The sequence below is a fragment of the Vombatus ursinus genome, unplaced genomic scaffold (assembly GCF_900497805.2).
Source record: "Vombatus ursinus unplaced genomic scaffold, bare-nosed wombat genome assembly UNPS02014817.1, whole genome shotgun sequence".
Classification (NCBI taxonomy): Eukaryota; Metazoa; Chordata; class Mammalia; order Diprotodontia; family Vombatidae; genus Vombatus; species Vombatus ursinus.
The window spans coordinates 13554361-13574334 of record NW_020954595.1 but is presented as its reverse complement, the minus strand read 5'-3'; positions in this window follow the sequence as shown (position 1 = coordinate 13574334).

Here is a 19974-nt window from a genome sequence, read left to right as displayed (position 1 = left end):
AGAGAGAGAGAGAGAGAGAGAGAGAGAGAGAGAGAGAGAGAGAGCGCTTTTATTATCCATCATTTTCTTTTGAATATGGTACACTTTTTAGGGCCTGGTCCAGTGAAAAGCATAAAAAAATGCTTCAGGACTGAATGTCATTTGTGTTTGTATTTGTCTCCATCACCAAAAACATCATCACTTCATGGCCCACATTCTGTTTATGAGCCTGGCTTTGATCTCAGCTCCTTCAGAGTATTCCAGCTTCATACAACTCACCGAAGTTTGCACTCAAACATACCTGCTACCTAATGAAGGAGCCAGCTGGAACTTCAAGGGAGGTTCAAGGTAACATCTATCAGTTAATTACTTCTCCCTTAAATACAGCCCCTCAGTAAGTTCTGAATATACCTCCTACATTGTCATCTAGCCTTCATATCTCCATCGTGTCCACTAGGAGGCCATGAAAGATTGTACCCAGTGCTCTACTGAATTCTAAGTGAACAGTACTCCTGCTCTTCTTATCATATACAATCTAGTGATGGCTATCCCTGTGACTAGTGGTCTAGATTGTGGTTAAAACACTCCATATAATACTTGTGTAAACCTGATTTAGTGGTATAAGACATGATATTGTAGAAAGGAGTCTTACTGGGTACCATTGACCACAGAGCATAGCTACCTGATAGAATGACTTAGGTTGAGTCTTACAGTGGCCTCCAACAATAAAGCTTACAGGAAATCAGACCTACTTCAGGACTAGGTTCTGAGGAAATGGCTTTCCTTCTGCATTTCCCTTCAGTAGGCCTGTGAAGTCCCAGGGAAAATATTCAGGCCACAGGTTCATTCATGAGAAATCCCTCATTTGCTTCCTTTCCTTGGATGGTGTCTCATTGCAATGACTCCATTTGCAAAAAGTGGAGTTCAATGCACTGAGGTGTTACCTTTAGTATTTAGCCTCAAAACTCTGTGTGTGTGTGTGTGTGTGTTCTTTGCCAGAGTATGGACAGTGAATCAGTCCAAGGGAATTGTTGATAAACATGCCATCAAGATATTTTGCAGTTAGGAGATATATTTGTCCATGAGTGGGTCCTTGACTTGAATTCTGACACCACACAAGATCTTGAGATTTTCCAACTTGGTCACCTTAACAAGTAGTGACAGAGAACCCATGAGGCCTCAGACTTTGTCCCTAACTCAGGCCAGAAGCCAACAGAATGGCACCTTGGAGAGCTTCCAGCCCCAGAGAAAAAGGTAGCCAGTGGCTCAGAACAGGATGTTAGGGACCAATGCCTGAGCAAGAAAGGACCACACCTCCTGCTAGGATGTCCAGGAAAATCTCAAGGCAATTGACTTCTCTCACCTGCAGTGCTCTGGAATGGAAGTAAAGGAGAGGCAGATCCTAATTCTCACCCAGCAGAAACAAAATATGGAAGTGCCAAGTTCTAGGGCAACATCTCTGGACTATCACTGAACTCTGTCCCTCCTCCTGCTGTGCTCCCAAGACCATCACCCTTAGGCTGAGACTTTCTCCCTCTGGTCAATGAGCCCCGAGGGTCTTTCTCCACCCCCTCCTTGTTGACTGAGCTCAGATCCTCTTCTCCTCTGCTCCCTTTTCTCTTTCTCCTACACTCCCATTTCCAGGCCCCTGTGGGTCTTCTGTTAGGCTACACATCTTCTCTTGGGCAAGTTCACCATACATATCTCCAAAGAGTTCTCAGTTTATGCATTTGTGGTCTCTGTGGCTGTTTTGTGAAGCTTCCCTAGACTGCTGGAGTAGCCTGGGACAGAAGTGGGAAGCCAGATGAATGGAACATGACATACCCACCCTGACTCCAACTAGAGACATAATAAGGAGCCCAGGAGGAAAAATTCTGGATAAATGCCTGTCCAAATAGTTCAGAGGGTCAGGGAAGCAAAAAAAGATAGTTTTGGTGCTACCTTGTTAAAAATTAACCTAGACATTGGTGAAAATCATAAGCTACGTAAATTTATTGTTTGCTCAAAATCATGTTTTCTGGTTTCTTCTGTCATTTTTGTTTGTAGTGGGAATAGGAATGTTTATGCATATGGTGTATAATTTACAAATCCAGGGGAGCAATAATACCCCTTCAATTTAAAACATTTTTAAAAAGAATAAATATAACATTTAAGTCAAAATAAATGGGTAGATTATATTTATTTCAATTCAGTTTGATCATACAAACTTTTAATAATAGTCAGCATTTATATAAGGTTTACAAATATTATAGCATTCTATCCTTTCAACACTGCTGGGAAGGGGGTGCTATTATTATTCTCATTTTATAATTGAGGAAACTGAGGCAAACAGAGAATAAGTGGCTTGGCCAGAGTAAAACAGCTAGGAAGCATCTGAGGCCAGATTTGAACTCGGGTCTTCCTCACTCCAGGTCTGGCATTGTATTTACTGTGTCACCTAAATGCTACAATTAAGCACCCACTATATACCAGTCTAGATTCTGGGATTACAAAAATAAAAATGGAGCCCACAAGGAGCCTACATTCTGTTGGCTTGATATGGACCACACACCATCTACAGGTGATTTGACAAAATGTAAAGCACGCATCCTGAGAGGACTCAGTAGGACCGGGAAGCTGAGATGAGCACTGAACGAAGCCCAGACTTCTGATAGATGTGAGGGAGGAGAGAGGGAGGGCATTGAAGGAACAATACATATGGAAGTGTGGACTGAGGAGATGAAAGGCTAAGTTTGGAGGACATCAACAGAACCATTTTTCTTGAACTAGAAGGTATAAAGTGAAAAGGGAAATATGGGCTAAATCAGTGGGGCTGTAAGTTGGAGCCAGATTGCAGAAGGCTGAGAAGTTACCCTCAAAATAATGAGCATCTAGTGTAATTGTTTGAATTAGAAGTGATGGTGCCAGACCCTCGGGTCAGACTGGATGCAAAGAGGCTCCAATAGTCCAGATGAGAGCTTAGCCTAGGCTGTGTGGTCAGAAAGAGTGGACCATCATGAGATGCCCAGGTGGAACTGATAGGACCAGAATGGTGGGAAGGGGCCAGGGGCAGAGAGGGTTGGGTGAAGAGGGATGGACCTGGGTCCCTGGGAGGGTGATGGCGTCCTCTCTAGAACTACAGAACTGGGGACATTTGCAGAAGGCTCAGTTCAGGGGGGAAGATAATGAATTACATATGGGACAAGTTGGGTTTGAGATATTTGTGCCTAGGAGAGCACAATACCCAGCAGGGGATTATATGGGACTAGGATGAGGGTGAGGTCGTAGGTCCCATTTCCTCAGAGTTTCTGAAATGCTAGGCAGGCCAACCTCCCTTTGAGGGCCCTGAGTGAAGGATGAGGTGGGTCTGAGGTGGAGGAATACCCGCCCCCAGCCCAGCCCAGCCCAGCCCAGCCCTCCCAAGACACACAGGGACAAAGGGTTGTCAGAACCCGCTGCTCAGGGGATGCATTTGGGATTTCCCTTAATAAGTAGATAACGATTAATGAATGAGGACTTGTAGGTAGTGCTGTAATTAATTGCATGTAAATAGGTGTTACTAAAATGCTTGAAGACAATTTATTCCCTTAAGTAGGTTAAACATCTCTTTGCAATCTCCAGGATATTTTAATTTGTTTGCATATTGCAAAAGGAAGCTTTAGGCTTCTCCAAAGCACCCCCAGTTCTACAGGAGGGGAAGCCCCATGAATTCCTGTCTACTGGCTGGAGCATACAGGCATTTCCTTGGATGGGGCTCAGGATGAGCTGCCCCAAAATGCCCATGAGGCCCAGCTGAGCTTGCTAGGGTTTGCACACTTGTCAGGTGCACCTGGTGTTTGGGGGGTGTTTCCTTTGCCTCAAAGAGCCACAGAATGAGAGAATCAGAGCTGGGAGGGCACCCTCGTCCAACCCAGGACAAGGTTTGCACAGGAGGCACCAGAGAGCGATGCCTTGAGAGGGGATGGGGAAGCACAGTGCACCCTGGTCAAGAGTTTTCACTTCTATCTTCAAATTAGACACTTGGTCAACAAACATGTATTAAGCCCCTACTGTGTGCCAAATACTGTGCTAAGTATTGGGGAGACAAAATGAGGCAAAAGAGAAGCTCTGGCCTCAAGGAGCCCACATGCCAATGTGGGAGAAAAAAATAAAGAAATCTGTCCAGACAAGCTATGGATGGGAAGGGCTTGGAATGAAGAGGGACTGGGAAGGCTTCCTGTAGGAGGTGGGATTTTAGGTGGGACTCAAAGGAAGCCAGGGAGCTCAGTGGTCAGAGCTGAGAGAGAGCCTTCCAGGTCTGGGGTATGGCCAGAGAGAGTGCCCAGGACCAAGAGAGGGAGGGTCTTGTTCATGGAACATCCAGGACTTGGGGTCACTGGATCAGAGTATGTGTGGGGAGTAGGTGTGAGCAGCCTGGCCAGGTGGATGGGGGTGAATGTCTGAGCTGGTCTAAACTGGTCTGTGAAGGATAGATGCCAGCCTGTCACTGGGCCTAGGTGCAGTGTGGCCAGCCAGAGCCCCCACTCCCAGTCCAGGGTGATTGAGAGTGATGGAGTCAGACCCAGGGGCCAGACTGGATGCCAGGAGGCTCCAATGGTCTGGATGAGAGCTTAGCCTAGGGGTCTGGCTGTGTGCTCAGAGAATGGGCCACAGTAGAGATGCCCAGGTGGAACTGAGAAGACCAGGATGGTGGGAGGGGGCCAGGGGCAGAGAGGGACTGCCCCTACTGGGGACTGACAGAGGACAGGAGCAAAGGATGAAGACCTTCTCCTCATCATTAGCATGCTGTGCTCAAGTTACAGGGGCAATCTCAATCACCAAATCCTCCTGAAGTTGAAATCCTCTGGGCCCTTTGAAATGACACTCAAATCCCAGCTTCTCCTGCAACCCTCAAGTATGTCATGTAAACCTTGTTGGGCCCATTTTAGAGATGAGAAAATTATGTCTCAGAGACAAGGAGCAACTTGCCTGTGGCCTCAAAGCCAGGAAGAATCAGGTGCCCTGACTCCAAATCCAGCCCATTTCCACGGCCCTATGAGGAGAGGCAAAGTAGCAAACGCATTGAGGATATCTCCTGGATCAGCGCTTGGACAGTGCCATTAGCACGGAGGTGCAGGAGATGCTCAGGGTATGACTCCAGCTCGTAGGGCCTGTGGGTCACTCAGTGGCCTCCAGATGCCCAGCTTCCATCCACTTCTCCTCCTGCGGGCCTGGCACCAGCTGGGGCACTGACCGGTCTTTCTGATGCCCAGCCTGAGGAGCAGCCCTCAGACACAGTTAGCCCTTCCCTTACTCTGGCTGTCCACTTTACACAGCAGGCTGCTGGGAGGAGCCAGACCGTCAATGTGACTGAAGCCCCTACCCTCAGGAAGGGCCCTCAGCTTAGCATCTCCCTGTGCGAGACATGAGCATCCACAGCTTGCCTGATGCATAATTTAATCCCTAAGCATTTACATCATAAAAATTATGTTTGGCATAAATTGTGTTTAAATGAAACTGACTTCGACCATGGGGGCGGGGAGCCTCCTAATGACACACAGCTCCAAGAAGACACAACCTCTCAGCCTGCTCATGTGGTCAGGACCTGTGAAGGAAAAGCTGTTGGCAGATTAAACATCAGGATTAAAATCATTTTTTTTATAATAAGACCAAGATAGTGTGTTTAGCGGTCAACGAGCTGGAAAACCATCGTGTGCTTTTCATCATTTATGCCATTTGCTCAGAGGCCGACCCGCGATGCTGGTGGGTCCTTCTGTGGACATTGCATCGGTGCTCTGGGGAATGTGGATGGAAAACGGGGTTTTCCAAGGGAACCTCTGCAGATTTCAGATGAGAAGTTTAGAAAGGAGAGGTTGTGGACACTTTGTTTCTTTAACTATACTTATGCTTCCTCTCTAGCCAAGTGACAGCAGTCACTCTCTCCAAGCTTGAATTGAATTTACTGTATTCTCTTTCATCATCTTCATCTTCCCCCCACCCCTCCCCTCCATGGCTCCTGCCTGTATGCCTGGGACCCTTCATTGCAGAGACCCACCTGCCTTCCCTAGGTATCACCCTTGCTCTTGACTTTTCTCTTCTGGTTCTGTCAAAATGTGCCTTCACTCAATAAATATGTAGAGAGAATGCACAGGAAGCTTGATACTCTATGCCAGGGCAGAAACTAGGCTACAAATGAGACAGGTCATTGATTCTATTGAAGAGATCTAGAGGTTTAGGGGTGCTCAGACCCCAAGATCATGACATGGGTTCTGCCTGAATGAATTCAACTCAAATCTTCTTCCAGCTAGAGAAAAAGTTTATTAGAGAAAAACCACATAGGCCAGGTGACATCCATAAGGACAAGCGGGCATGAGAAAAGTTCAGCCTCTGGGCATAAGAGATTCTCAGCCTTTGAATGGGAGCCAGGGTGGATCTTATATACACCAAAGTAACTTTGGGTAGCCAGAGGAGGGGGCTGGGAAAAGGGTCTAGATGAGAATTCTGATTGGAAGGTCTGAGAGATTGAATAGACCATAGGAATAGATGCTGAAGGGAACTGGAAGGTAGAAGTTTGAAAGGATCAGAAGGTGGGGCTAGGGCTTTCAAAGGGAGATAAGGGTAGTTGATAAGGAACCAAAGACCAGAGTAAAAAAAAAAAATTAAGGGTTTTCTGGGGCCCCATAGACAAATGGGAACCAAATTCTTTTTGGTGAAAAGGGCAAAGGTCTCGGCTTCTGAAACTGAATGATGGGCCCATACCCCAACACTTTGAGGAGACACCTGTCCCTGGTCTGTGTATACAGAACCAGGGAAGGGATCGTGGTGGGCAGGAGAGATACTCCAAATGAGAGTCATCTCTGATTGGGGACCTCATTGCTAATGTAGGGAGTTTGGCACGGAAGAGCAGTGCCTGGTGACCAGAATAGGAGAGGAGCTCTGGGACTCTCCCAGTAATGCTGCAGGTGCCTAAGGAGATCCAAGCTAGTGAAAGAAGGCCACCCCCAGAAGAAGCCAGTGCAGGAAGGTGTGGCTGCCTATGGATGGGAGGGGTGGGGAAGGGCAAGAGTCAGGTGCAGATTGCACCCAAGAAAGATTTGAGTAAGAAGGAACAATAGTGCATGGGACAAGGGCTGCCCACTTACTGGGTTAGGGTCTCAGAGGAGTCTTAGTGAAAAGGTTTTTCACCCAGCATTTGTAAGTGACCAGTAGGAATGGCCATTTGATGCTCAATTTATTATTATTTGCTTATTGTAAAAAAAAAAAGTTTTCTCAACTATAAAATGAAGCGCTGAAGTGAGTGAGCTCTTAAGTTCCCTCTGTCTCCAAATCTGTTATCCTATGACACAATAATCCTTTCTTCAGATAAAATTGTCTTTGGATTAGGCTCAGGCTGCTTGCAAAAGAGTAATAGGCACAAGCCATGTGAATTGTCTGAGAGAAGAATCAATGCATGAATGAATTGAATTAAAAAAATAATTTCTCAAGCACCTACAATATGCTTGGCAATGTGCTAAGAGCTTTACATCATTTCTTAATTTCCTTTTTTGTCAACTTTTCCAATCTAATGTGTGTCAGGTAGAATTTCAAAATGTGTTTAATTTTCATTTCTCTAATTAGTAGTGATTTGCTGTCTTTTTCATGTGGCTGTAGACATGCTAGATTTCTTCCATTGAAAACTGCAGTTCATGTCCTGTGACCATTTATCAGTTAGGGAATGTTTTTTTTTCTTGTATATTTGAATCAATTACTTATATATATTGGAAATGAGATCTTTTCAGAGAAACTTGCTGCAAAGATTTATGTTCCCAGTTTATTTCCCTTTTAATCTTAGCTTTATTGGATTTGTTTATGCAAAAACTTTTTAAAGTTTTATGTAATCAATGTTATCCATTTTTTCTTCTGTGATCTTCTCTATTCCTTAGTGCTTTATTTTAACTGTAGATCTACTGGGTACTTTTTTACATGATCCTCTAATGTGTTTATGATGTGACTTTTTATATCTGGGTCACATATCTATTTGGAGCTTATCTTAGTATATACCTTAGTATGAGGAGTTGTTCTGCTTCTGATTTCTTCCATACCACTGTCCAATTTTCCCAACGGTTTTCTGCGAAATGCTGTTCCTTATATCACTAGCTGGGCTTTTTGTGTGCAGTAAGTAATAGGGTTCTAGATTAAGGAAGGAAAAGAAGAAAGGAAGTAAGCATTTATTAAGTACCCAAGCCATTCAGCTCTACTTTCCATTTTTTTTCTTCCAAAGAGAATGGTCTTTAGATTGAGAACAGATTAAAATTAGACAATGGAATAACCTCTAAAGGTCAGTGAAAGGTGAAGACAATATTTAACTGCCCTCAATGAATTCTAGTCACCAAGGAACTTGCAGGTGGATATGCTTGCTGAACCTCCGTTGGTGATGGTTCCAAGATCTTTGTGGATGGGAGAACTGACAGACAGGAAAAGGGCAAATATTATCCTGATTTCCGAAGAAGAAGAAGAAGAAGAAGAAGAAGAAGAAGAAGAAGAAGAAGAAGAAGAAGAAGAAGAAGAAGAAGAAGAAGAAGAAGAAGGAGAAGATGATGATGATGATGATGATGATGATGATAAGGTCTGGAAACTCTAAGGATTGGATGATCCTGGTGATGTTATTGAAAGAATGATTTGTGAGTCTTTAGAAAAGGAAGCAGCGATCATGAGTTAACACAGTTTTATCAACAGCTGATCATGCCAGAGTAACCTCATTTCCTATTTTTTTTAATTCATACTTAGCTGGCACTTAAAGGCTTGCAAAGTGTCTATAAGGACCATCAAGTATGTAATGCAAATTTTATTAATGCAGTTTTATAGATCAGGAAAATTCGGCTCTGAGAGCTTAAGTGACTGAAGACCCAGGTCTTTTGACTTCAAGTGCGTTGCTCTAACCACTGTACAACATTACATATCTTCTTTGACTAGATGACTAACCTGATAGAGCAGGGGAGTGAGAAAGATACACTATTTTTAGATTCTGGTAAAGCCTCTGACCAAATCTTTCATATTATCTTTGTGAACAAGAGTGGCAGATGTGTACTGCTGCTTTGGATTTGAAAGTGGCAGAATTGGGGAGGGGGAGACAGAGCCAAGATGGCAAAGTGAAAGCAGTGACTTGCTTGAGCTCTCCCCCAAACCCCTCCAAATAGCTGTAAAAAATGGCTCTAAATAAATTCTAAAGCAGCAGAACCCACAAAAAGACAGAGTGAAACAAATTTCCATCCCAAGACAACATGGATGGTTGATCAGAAAGGTATGTCACACCAGACTGGGAGAGGAGCACAGTTCAGCATGGGCACGCAGGCAAGGCAAGCCCCAGAGAACCTGGAGCAGGCCTCAGAGGACTGAATCACAGACAGCTGTGGTGGTTTCCAGACTTCTCAACCCATGAAGACCAAAAACAACTTAGAAGATCAGTGGGAAAAGTCTGTTTCTGCGGTAAGTGAGAGAAGCTAGGTCCCAGCCCCAGTTCCTAAGTACAGCCCCAGGGTGGCAGCTGCTTCCTGAGCCTCTGGCCCACAGACTGAGGGAGAATCGAGTGGCTGATCAGAGGGGGATTGCAGGGATCTCTTTGCCAGTGCTGAGGCAGGACTCTCTTGCTTGCCCGTGCTTGGATCTGGGTCACAGTTCTGAGTGGCAGTCCTCAGGTGAGAAGGAGTGCTGGCATGGTACAGTTTGTAGTGGTGGTAGAGAGGAAATCCTCCTCACAGTTCCAATACAGAAAAGAGTGCTTGTGGTCAATCATAGACCAGAGCACAGGTCAGGAAAGGAATAAACACCTTGCCCCTTATCATACCACCTTGCAAGAACTGAAAATTTACACATCCCTAGAAGTATCTCTGAAAATAGCTGTACAAACCCCCGAAGCTTGGGACAGTACATTCTCTACATTGGAAGCAGACTCTTACCTTAACAAAGAGTTTAACACTCAAGTAATTGGCAGGGTTCATGAGCAAACCTTGCAAAAATAGTCAGACCATAGAATCTTTTTTTTGGTAACAAAGAAGATCAAAATATACAAGAAGAAGAAGACAACAAAGTCAAAGCTCCTACATCCAAAGCCTCCAAGAAAAATATGAATCAGTACCAGGCCTTGGAAGAGCTCAAAAAGGATTTTGAGAAGCAAGTAAGAGAAGTAGAGGAAAAACTGGGAAGAGAAATGAGAGTGGTGCAAGAAAATCACGAAAAAAGAGTCAACAGCTTGCTAAAGGAGACTCAAAAAATTCTGAAGAAAATAACACCTTAAAAAATAGACTAGACCAAATGGCAAAAGAGGTCCAAAAAGTCAACGAGGAGAAGAATGCCTTAAAAAGCAGAATTGACCAAATGGAAAAGGAGGTCCAAAAGCTCACTGAAGAAAATAATTCCTTAAAAATTAGAATGGAGAAAATGGAAGCTAATGACTTGATGACAAATTGAAAAATTATAAAAAACAAAACCAAAAGAATGAAAAAATAGAAGACAATGTGAAATATCTCATTGGAAAAACAAGTGACCTAGAAAATAGATCCAGGAGAGAGAATTTAAAAATTATTGGACTATCTGAAAGCCATGATCAAAAAAAAAAGCCTAGACATCATCTTTCAAGAAATTATCAAGGAAAACTGCCCTGATATTTTAGAATCAGAGGGCAGAATAGAAATGGAAAGAATCCACTGATAACCTCCTGAAAGAGATCCCCAAAGGAAAACTCCTAGGAATATTGTAGCCAAATTCCAGAGTTCCCAGGTCAAGGAGAAAATGTTACAAGCAGCCAGAAAAAAACAACCCAAGCATTGTGGAAACACAATTAAGATAACACAAGGTTTAGCAGCTCCTACCTTAAGGGACTGCAGGGCATGGAATATAATATTCTGGAGGGCAAAGGAGATAGGATTACAACCAAGAATCACCTACCCAGCAAAACTGAGTATAATCCTTCAGGGGAAAAAATGGTCATTCAGTGAAAAAGAGGACTTTCAAGCATTTGATGAAAAGACCAGAGCTGAATAGAAAATTTGATTTTCAAATACAAGACTCAAGTGGAACATAAAGAGGTAAACAGGAAAGAGAAATCATAAGAGACTTATTAAGGTTGAACTGTTTACATTCCTGCATGGAAAGATGATATTTTTAACTCATGAGACCTTTGTCAGTATTAAGGTAGTTGGAGGGAAAAAATTTATGTATGTATATAGATATATAGATAGGGGGCAAAGGGTGAGTTGAAGATAAATGGATGGTATCTGGAGATTAAAATTAAAGAGTGAGAGAAGATTATACTGGGAGGAGAAAGGGAGAGGTATAATGGGGTAAATTATCTCACAAAAAAAAACAGAAAAGAAAAAGCTCTTACAGTGGAGGGGAAACAGAGAAGGTGAGAGGGAATGAGTGTATCTCATTCTCATCAGATTTGGCTTAAGTAGGGAGTAACGTACACACTCAATTGGGTATGGAAATCTATCTTAACCTACAGGAAAATAGGGGAGGAAGGGGACAAGAGAGCAGGAGGATGATAGAGAGGAGGGCAGACTGGGAAAGGGGGTAATCAGAAGCAAACACTTCTGAGGAGGGACAGGGTCAGAAGAAAGAATAGAATAAATGAAGGGTCCGGATAGGATTAAGGGAAATAGAGTTAGTTTTTCACAACATGACTACTATGGAAGTGCTTTGCATAACTGCACGTGTATAACCTATATTGAGTTGTGTGTCTTTTCAATGAGGGTGGGTGGGGAGGGAGAAAGGGAGAAAATTTGGAACCCAAAGTTTTAAAAACACATGTTTAAAAAAAAATGTTTTCACATGCAACTGGGAAATAAGAAATAGAAGAAATGGGGTATAGAAATCTATCCTGCCCTACAGGAAAATAAAAGGGAAAGGGGATAAGAGAAGGGGGGGTAGAGATAGATAGAAGGGGGGGTAGAGATAGATAGAAGGGAGGGCAGACTAGAGGAAGGGGTATTCAGAATGCATGCCATCTTGGGGGGGGAGGGGCAAGATGGAATGAAAATTTGGGACTCAAAATCTTGTGGAAGTAAATGTTGGAAACTAAAAATAAAAAAATTTAGAAAGGAAAAAAAGAAAGTGGCTGAATGATTAGAAACAAGCAACAGTCATTCATGGTTCAATGTCAATTTGGAGGGAGATCTTCTCAAATGCCCCGTCAATCTGCCCTTGGTCTTGTACTATTCACAGGCTCATTGATTTAGACCTAGAAGAATCTTGGACAGTGTCTAGTTCATACTGCTCATTTGAGGAGTGAGATGGCATCTCTGCACACTCAGACCAGGGTGACATGATCCCTCAATTCCCCCATGTTCACATCACCTCTCTTCGCAGTCTGAGAGATGGTAAGTACTTCAGAGAGTCATAGAAAGGGAGAAGAAAGATTACATGAACCATCATGGGAGCTAATCTTGGAAAAGGAATTATTTATTAATGTTTCTCCCATAAATAAAGATGTTCTCATTCTTGTAGTCTCCCGTGAAGGGTAGATCCCTTCTTAGGCTGGACCACCCCTGCTTCCAGTGTCCTAGCCAGTGACAAATCATAGAAATGATAGTTATTTTTATTAACAATAAGGACAGCAATAAAACAACATTCCAAAATTGTGAGGATACAGCCAGCACATTACTTAAAATGAAATACTGCAATGTTTATTGCTAAACACTTTTATTACGAAAAAAGAAAAAGAACAGATAAAAGAATTGGGAATGCAACTAAAATACTAGAAAACCAATTTTTTTTAATGATTAAACACTAAAGTAGAAATCTTGAAAATTGAAGAAGAGATAAACAAAATTGAAAGAAGTTGAATTAACAAATAAGACTGAGACTTGTTTTTGAAAAAAAAATTGATAACCATTACCTAATTTGATTAAGAAGAAGAAAACCAAATTACCAATTTCAAAAATTAAAAAGGAGAATTCACAACCAATGAAAAAGACATGAATTATATTATAGAAATGATTTTTTTGAACTGCACATCAACAAAATTAACAACTTACATGAAATAAATGAATCTATACAAATATACAAAATATCCATATTAATAGAAGAAGAAATAGAAAATTTAAACAATTTCAGAGGAATAAAGGTCATTCATGAATTTCCACTGACCCCTCTCAGCTCTGGAAATCTTCTCAGGCCATCCTCAATGCCTGGAGCACTCTCCCTCCTCCACTCTGCCTACTGGTTTCCCTGGTTTCCTTTAAGTACCAACTAAAATTCCGTCTTTTACAGGAAGTTTTTGCCATCCCCCCTTAATGTTAGTGCCTTCCCTCTGTTAATTATTTCCTATTTACCTTGTTTGTAAACATTTATTTGTTGTCTCTTCCATTAGGCTGTAAGCTCCTTGAGAGCAGGGACTATCTTTTGCCTCTTTTTGAATCCCTAGCACTGAGAATAGTGCCTGGCACATAGTAGGCAATTAATAAATGTTTGTTGATTGATTTCTTGATCAATAGATAGATGACAAAGATGGAGATATAAGCTTAGAGATATATGTGTATATTAAAATGCACTACAAAACTCAGAGAGAATAAGGAAGGAATGGTGAAATTACTTCTAACTGTAAGGTCATCATAGATATTTGAGAAGCTGCTTCATTAGGGTATTGGGCATGGAAATCAGACTGAGTGGGCATGAAGAAAGAAGAAGTAACTAACTGAACCTGGTCTTTATCAATCAATGTTGGGCAGGAAAATCAGAAGAGATAAAAGGCTAAGGGCAGCTAGTTGGCACAATAGATAGAGCACTGGCCCTGGAGTCAGGAGGACCTGAATTCAGATATGGCCTCAGACACATAATACTTAGTAGCTGTGTGACCCCAAGCAAGTCGCTTAACCCCAATTGCCTTGCACCCTCCCAAAAAAAGAGAGATAAAAGGCTAAAAAGAGCTTGATGGATGAATGGGGTCCAAGAAAGACTTGGGAGTGGCTGAGGAAAGGTGAGCAGGCTTTCAGCTTAAGAGCTAGGAGCCAGAAGATAGGGACAGACTGAAATTGGGTGAGGGAGGCAGTGAGTGAATAGTTGAAGGTCAAAGAGGAGACAGGAGAGGAGGGGATTAAAGGGAATCATGGGAGATGACGTTTCTCAAGGTGTCTTGCATACGTGATTTCACTCTTTCGGCATACCACCCTACGATGGAGGCTACTATGGATATTGTTATGACAGTTGTGTAGATGAGAAAACCGAGGTTTAGAGAGGTGGTGACAGAGAAGGAACTCGAACCCAGATCACTCCTAACTCCTCCGCCAGCATCCTTCCCATGTCAACATGGTTCCTCTCTGCAGGCTACCAGGAGAGGTCAGTTTTGCCAAGGAGACCACTTCATCATCTGACCCCAGAGGGAAGGGCTGGAGAACATTCCGAGGATGGAGCTGGAGGAGGCCAAGGGAGAGAACTCATGTGAGTTGGCCTCAATCTAGTGCAGCTTGTGCAAGAATCTTGATCATCAACCAGAGAGGAACCAAAAGATGGTCACGTAGCACTGGGGCACAGGTAAGAGGAATGCTCAGTGATCTCAGCAAGCATTGTTTCATGATTTCTCTTAGTAGCCTATGTGTGTACAGATATGTGTGTATGTCATTCAAAGCCTTTTATGACTTCTCCAACCTACATTTTCAAGCTTGTTATACATTAATTCTTTTTTCTCTATTTTAAGTACAAGCAAACTAACTTTCTTACTGTTTCTCACATACGGCATTGCACCTCCCATTCCATGTCTCTGCATAAGCTATCCTCCATGCCCAAAATACACTCTTGCCACTCTGCTTAAAATCCCCAGTTTCCTTTAATCACCACTTGCCTTCTACATGAGGCCTCTTATGACCTACTCAGATTTTGGAGCTCAAAACACCTGATATTTACTTTGTAAAGAGGATGTTCTTAAACTCCACTCTAATGAACATAAGAAAAGAAGGCCTAGATATTTCTATTGAATCAATCAATCAAGTCAATCAAAAGTCTAATCTAAGTGTGAACAAATACTTAATGGATTTGGGAAGATTAAAATATTTTGATAATTTGGTTGAATTAGATGACATACAGGAAATGTATTGATATTGGTTGAAAGAATGAGGTAGATCTCTGGGTCTATGAATATCATAGCAAGTCAGAAATATTCCAGCATCAATCCAGTCTAGTGGTTGTGAAGGATGACCTGCTCTCCACCACCACCACCTCAGCCAGAGAATGGCCTTGTCAATTCATAAGGTCAGGAAATTTGGGTTTCCTATTAGTGTCTCTGGAGCAGCAGCAATGGATTATAGTAGTGGATGCACTGGGAGCTGGGAGACAAACTAAAGATGAAAAGCAGAGGCAGCTTAGAGCACCAATTCTGAGAGCCCAGCAGAAAGCTACAACTGCGGACTCCTTGAAGAGAGGAAGAGAGGAGACTCCCAGGATCCAGGAGCTGTGAGTTACTCCTTTGCCACATGTACTCGCTAAGTTTGAGCCCATTATCCCATTTTCCCTATTGACCCTGGGTCCAATTGTGAAAGAGTATGTCCCGGACTTGTTTCTGTACTAGCTATCCTTGCTATGTCTGTTCAGTAAATATCCCTTTCTAAAAGTTAATTCAGCCTGGCTGATAACCAAAAGGGATACACCACATGGGGGCTCATACTAGAAAATGTAAATGAATGACCATATCAGAAAATTCCCTAACCCTCAGTTTTGCTCCTAGAACCCTGAGGGGAAAAGTAGTTGGCCCTGCTTTGAGGACCCAGCCTGCCAATTTGAGTCACAGTTGGAGAAGTAGCCTGGGAAGGGATGTTACATCATCTTATTTTTTGTATACATTCGTGAGTAAGAGGGAAGCAAATAAGTCAATACATTTTTATTAGGTGTCTATTATGTGCCGGGCATTGTGCTGAGCACTGGAAACACAAAGAAAGGCAAAAAATAGTCCCTGCTCTCAAGAAGCTCACAGTCTACTGGGGCAGACAACAGGCAAGCAACTATAGAAAAATGAAACAAGCAGGAGAAATTGGGGAAAAGCAACAGAAGGAAGGCTCTGACTTTAAAGGGAATAAGGAAAAGTTTCTTTCATTGGTGGCTTTGTAGCTCAGCACCTAGTATCATGCCTGGCACACAGTAGGTAATTTATGAATGCTGGTTAATTGACTAATTGATTTATTTGAGGTCCAGAATGTCAAAAGAATGTGAGAGTGAGGGAGCAGAAGCTCAAGATTTCTCTCTTCTTTTTCACGCCTGCAGCCCTGAATGACAGCATCATTTCTAGGGAAGGCCAGATTAATTAAACCATGGGTGCTCCTCAGTAGCAGACAGGAGATTTTCTTTAGTTAAGACATCCTCCACAGCCATTGCAGATAAGGAGGAATATAGGCAAAGACATCTCTGCCCTCCGCCCAAGAATCCAGAGCAAGATGGGATCCCTTCATCTTGGGGATGGAGGGGAGATCTAAGGAGGCTACGAAGAGAAAGCAAGGGAGCCAGCTGGACATGTTTATTAATTTGCTTTCAGCGTTATTTTGAAGGGAGGATGCTTCCTGGGTCCTACGCCTCTGCCACCAGCCATATTCCCAAGGACACCATTGCTTGATGCCAATAAATGGAGTATCACTTTGACCCCACCTAGGAAGCAGTGTTAAAAGAGAGCCCAGGGACCGCCTTGGGATGTGACTTGGCTTTCTGACTTTTCACTCCATTTATTTGGTCATTTTAGATCTCTCTGCTAACATCCCAGAATACACTGCTTCCATGTTCCCAATAGCTCTTTATTGCCCAATGGCACACGTTCTGACTGCAGTTCTCCCCCCTTGCCTGAAACACTGTCTCCAAGGCTACCAGTATTAGCCCTTCCAATGGTCACCCTTGATTCTTGCTTCATTCCCATAACCAATCAACAGTCAAGTCCCATCTAGTCTCACTCCACGAAAACCCCTTCCTTCCTCTCCACTCATACCGCCACTGCCCAATTGTAGGTCTTGATCATATCTCCTTGGAAGTTCTGTGCCAGCCTCCTCATTTTCCCTCCCCCAGTCTTTGCCTCACTAATCCATCCTTTACAATAGCTGCTGAGATAATCTTCCTAGTTTGAAAAATGACTGTGGAACAATTCAGCTCTGCTCAAATCCTCTGTCCACCACCCCTTTCTTTCACTAGGATCAAATGCAGAATCCTTAGCACAACTTTGATGGCCCTCCACACCTGCTTGCCAGACATATTCCTTGTGACCTTATTTCTCTATTCGGGCTCCAGCGAAGCTGTCCTTGAACCTGTTATCCTACTTTCTGCCTTCTTACATCCATGCAAGCTGTCCTTCCTGCCTCGAGACACTTTCTGCACACCTTTGTCTCCCAGACTGTCTTAGCTAAAGCTCAGCTAAGGCATTCCCTCCTCTGGGTGGCTTCCCTCGATGCCTTTGTCTATCCACTTGCACATTGACTACTCCAGCTGAAGTGGAAACCAGCTGAGGGTCAGGCTGATCTTGTCTTTGCCTTTGCTCTTGTGGCCTGGTGTGATGTTGTACATATCACAGGCACTTAAGCTAACACGTAGTGGATCGAGTTAGGTTATGTGGCTAAGGTGTTCATAAAGGATCCAGAAAGATGAGTGGCTAGCCTGGTAAGACAGGGTGATAAGCATTTATCAATCACCTTCTATGTGCCAGGCGCTGTGCTAAGCAGTGGGAACAGAAAAGCAAAATTAGTCCCTGCTCTCAAGGACACACCCATACATAATATACACATGCACACGCATGCTCACATACACATACAGAAACTCTTACATACACACATATACAACACACACACACACACATGCATATGCACACGCACACACACAAAACACACACAAACCAATCCCAACTATACAAACTGCTTCAAACCCAAGCCTATGCCTCATTCTTAGGGGGAGAGCAGGGAAGGGAAGGATCAGGTTCACCTCCTCTGGGGCCACTTATCAAGGGCCCAGCCCAGCCTCAGGGGCAATGACTCCAGGGGTTGGACCCCATCTTATCCTCCCTGGAGCCCCAAGCAAGAGAATTCTGAGAAGTGGCTGCCAGCAGTAGGCAAATGGTATTTCTACTCTTCCATTAGAACAAACTTTCCTGAAGAGTGGGGTGTATGAGACTCAACATCTCCATTTTGCAGATGAGAAAACTGAGGCACTATACGGTGAAGTAACTTGTCCAAAGCCTACAGGAAGCCACTGAAGCAGGATTTGAACCCAGCTCTCCTTACCCCAAAGCCACTTCTCTATCCACCACAGCATTATGGGAATGGAATCGTCCCATTGGTCTGAAAGCATCAAAGGTATGATGGGAGTTCTTCAGCGCTAGGATGAGGCTGGGCCTCAAGGAGACTATTAGGTGTGTACAGTTGTAATAGATGTTAATGACCTTTTAGAGACACGTCCATAAATCACAAGGGCAGTGGTCTAGTCAAGTCAACAAGCATTTATTAAGCCTCTATTGTGTGTTTGCCAGGCACTGTCCAGAGTGCTAGGCTAGGGAAAAGAAGCTGGCTGCAGAGTGAAGGGGGCTCCGCGTAATGGGGTCCTAGCCTGGCCCCCATACTCATGGTCCCTGACCGCATCTGCTTGGTAAGCTTCGGTTCCTCCTCGGTAAGAGGGGGAGCATCACGGCGATGCCGGCTTTTATGATGGGCCGGCTACGGATCTCCATGTGAGTCGGACACTGGGTTGTTTCGGGCCCTTGGCCAAGAACAGTAACATCATAAGCTCTTCCCTGAGATTTCCCTGCGGCAGAACATTAAACACTTGAGCACACTGCAGTAGCCCAGGAGAAATGCCGGACTTTCAAAGCAAACTGATTAGAAATTGAGAAGAAAGGTGAGGCGGCGCTGGGGTCCCATCATGAGACTAGATGAGCCCAGGATCTTGTTTCTATAAACAATCACCCTCCTCTCCCCTCTCCTGTCCCTCCCTCAGGTGCTCAGGCACTTCCTCCTGCAGGAAGCCTTCCGCGATCTCCCCCCCCCCAAGTTAGTGCTTTCTCCCTCCAAATACAACTTCATATTGGCTTAGTCGTGCCCAGATTGCACCCCACCCCCAGAACATCAGCTCCTTGAAGACAGGGACCTAGCATTGTGCCTGGGCCTTCTGTGCTTGGGGAACTGATCCTTGGAAAGTACTTGCTAAAGCAACGAGCTCTTTAGTTTTAAATAATGAGTGATGTGATTGATAATAAGATAATCATTGCAAAGTGATTAGTACCGTACTGGCACACAGCAGGCAGACCTATATAAACATTGTTATTTATTATTTTTATTATTATTTGAGAAACAAGAAATGTGAGGGATTCAGAGAAACATGGGAAGATCTGAACTGATACAGAACAGAGAACGAAAAACCCATTACACACACAATCGATATAATAACATGCATTTTAAAACCTCAAACCTCTAAAAATCAGCAGAATTCAAAACAATTGTGGAAAGCAACCTTGGCCCCAGAGATACAACCATGAAATTCACTTTCCTTTCTCAGCATGGAGGTGGGGGGCTACAGGAACAGAATGTTACATAAAGCGTCATGCCATCCCTTTCTTGGTTTGGATCAACTGACTTTATTTGTTCAGAGAGGGAGTTGGTGGGGGGCAGTGTAATGATTAGGGGAGAGAGGGGAGGGAACCAGCATTTATTAGGCACCTACTATGTGCCAGGCACTGTGTTAATTAAACACTTTGCAAACATTATCTCTCTTGATCCTCACAACAGCCCTGTGAGGGAGATGCTGTTATGAACCCATTTTACAGATGGGGGACCAGAGGCTGGCAGAGATTATGGGATTTGCCCAAAGTCACACAGCCAGAAAGTATCTGAGGCTGCATTTGAATTCCTGGCTCCCTGACTGCTGGCCTGGTGCTCCACCCCTGTGGTGCTGCCTAGCCACCCAGCTCTGCACCTGAAGCCTTTTTCTTTTATTTGAAAGCTTCAGGCCCACACTTTTTTGGGGGGGGCTAGGCAATGGGGTGTTGTACCTTCTTTCTCTTTTCTTTCTTTTTTTGGCTAGGCAATGGGGTTAAGTGACTTGCCCAGGGTC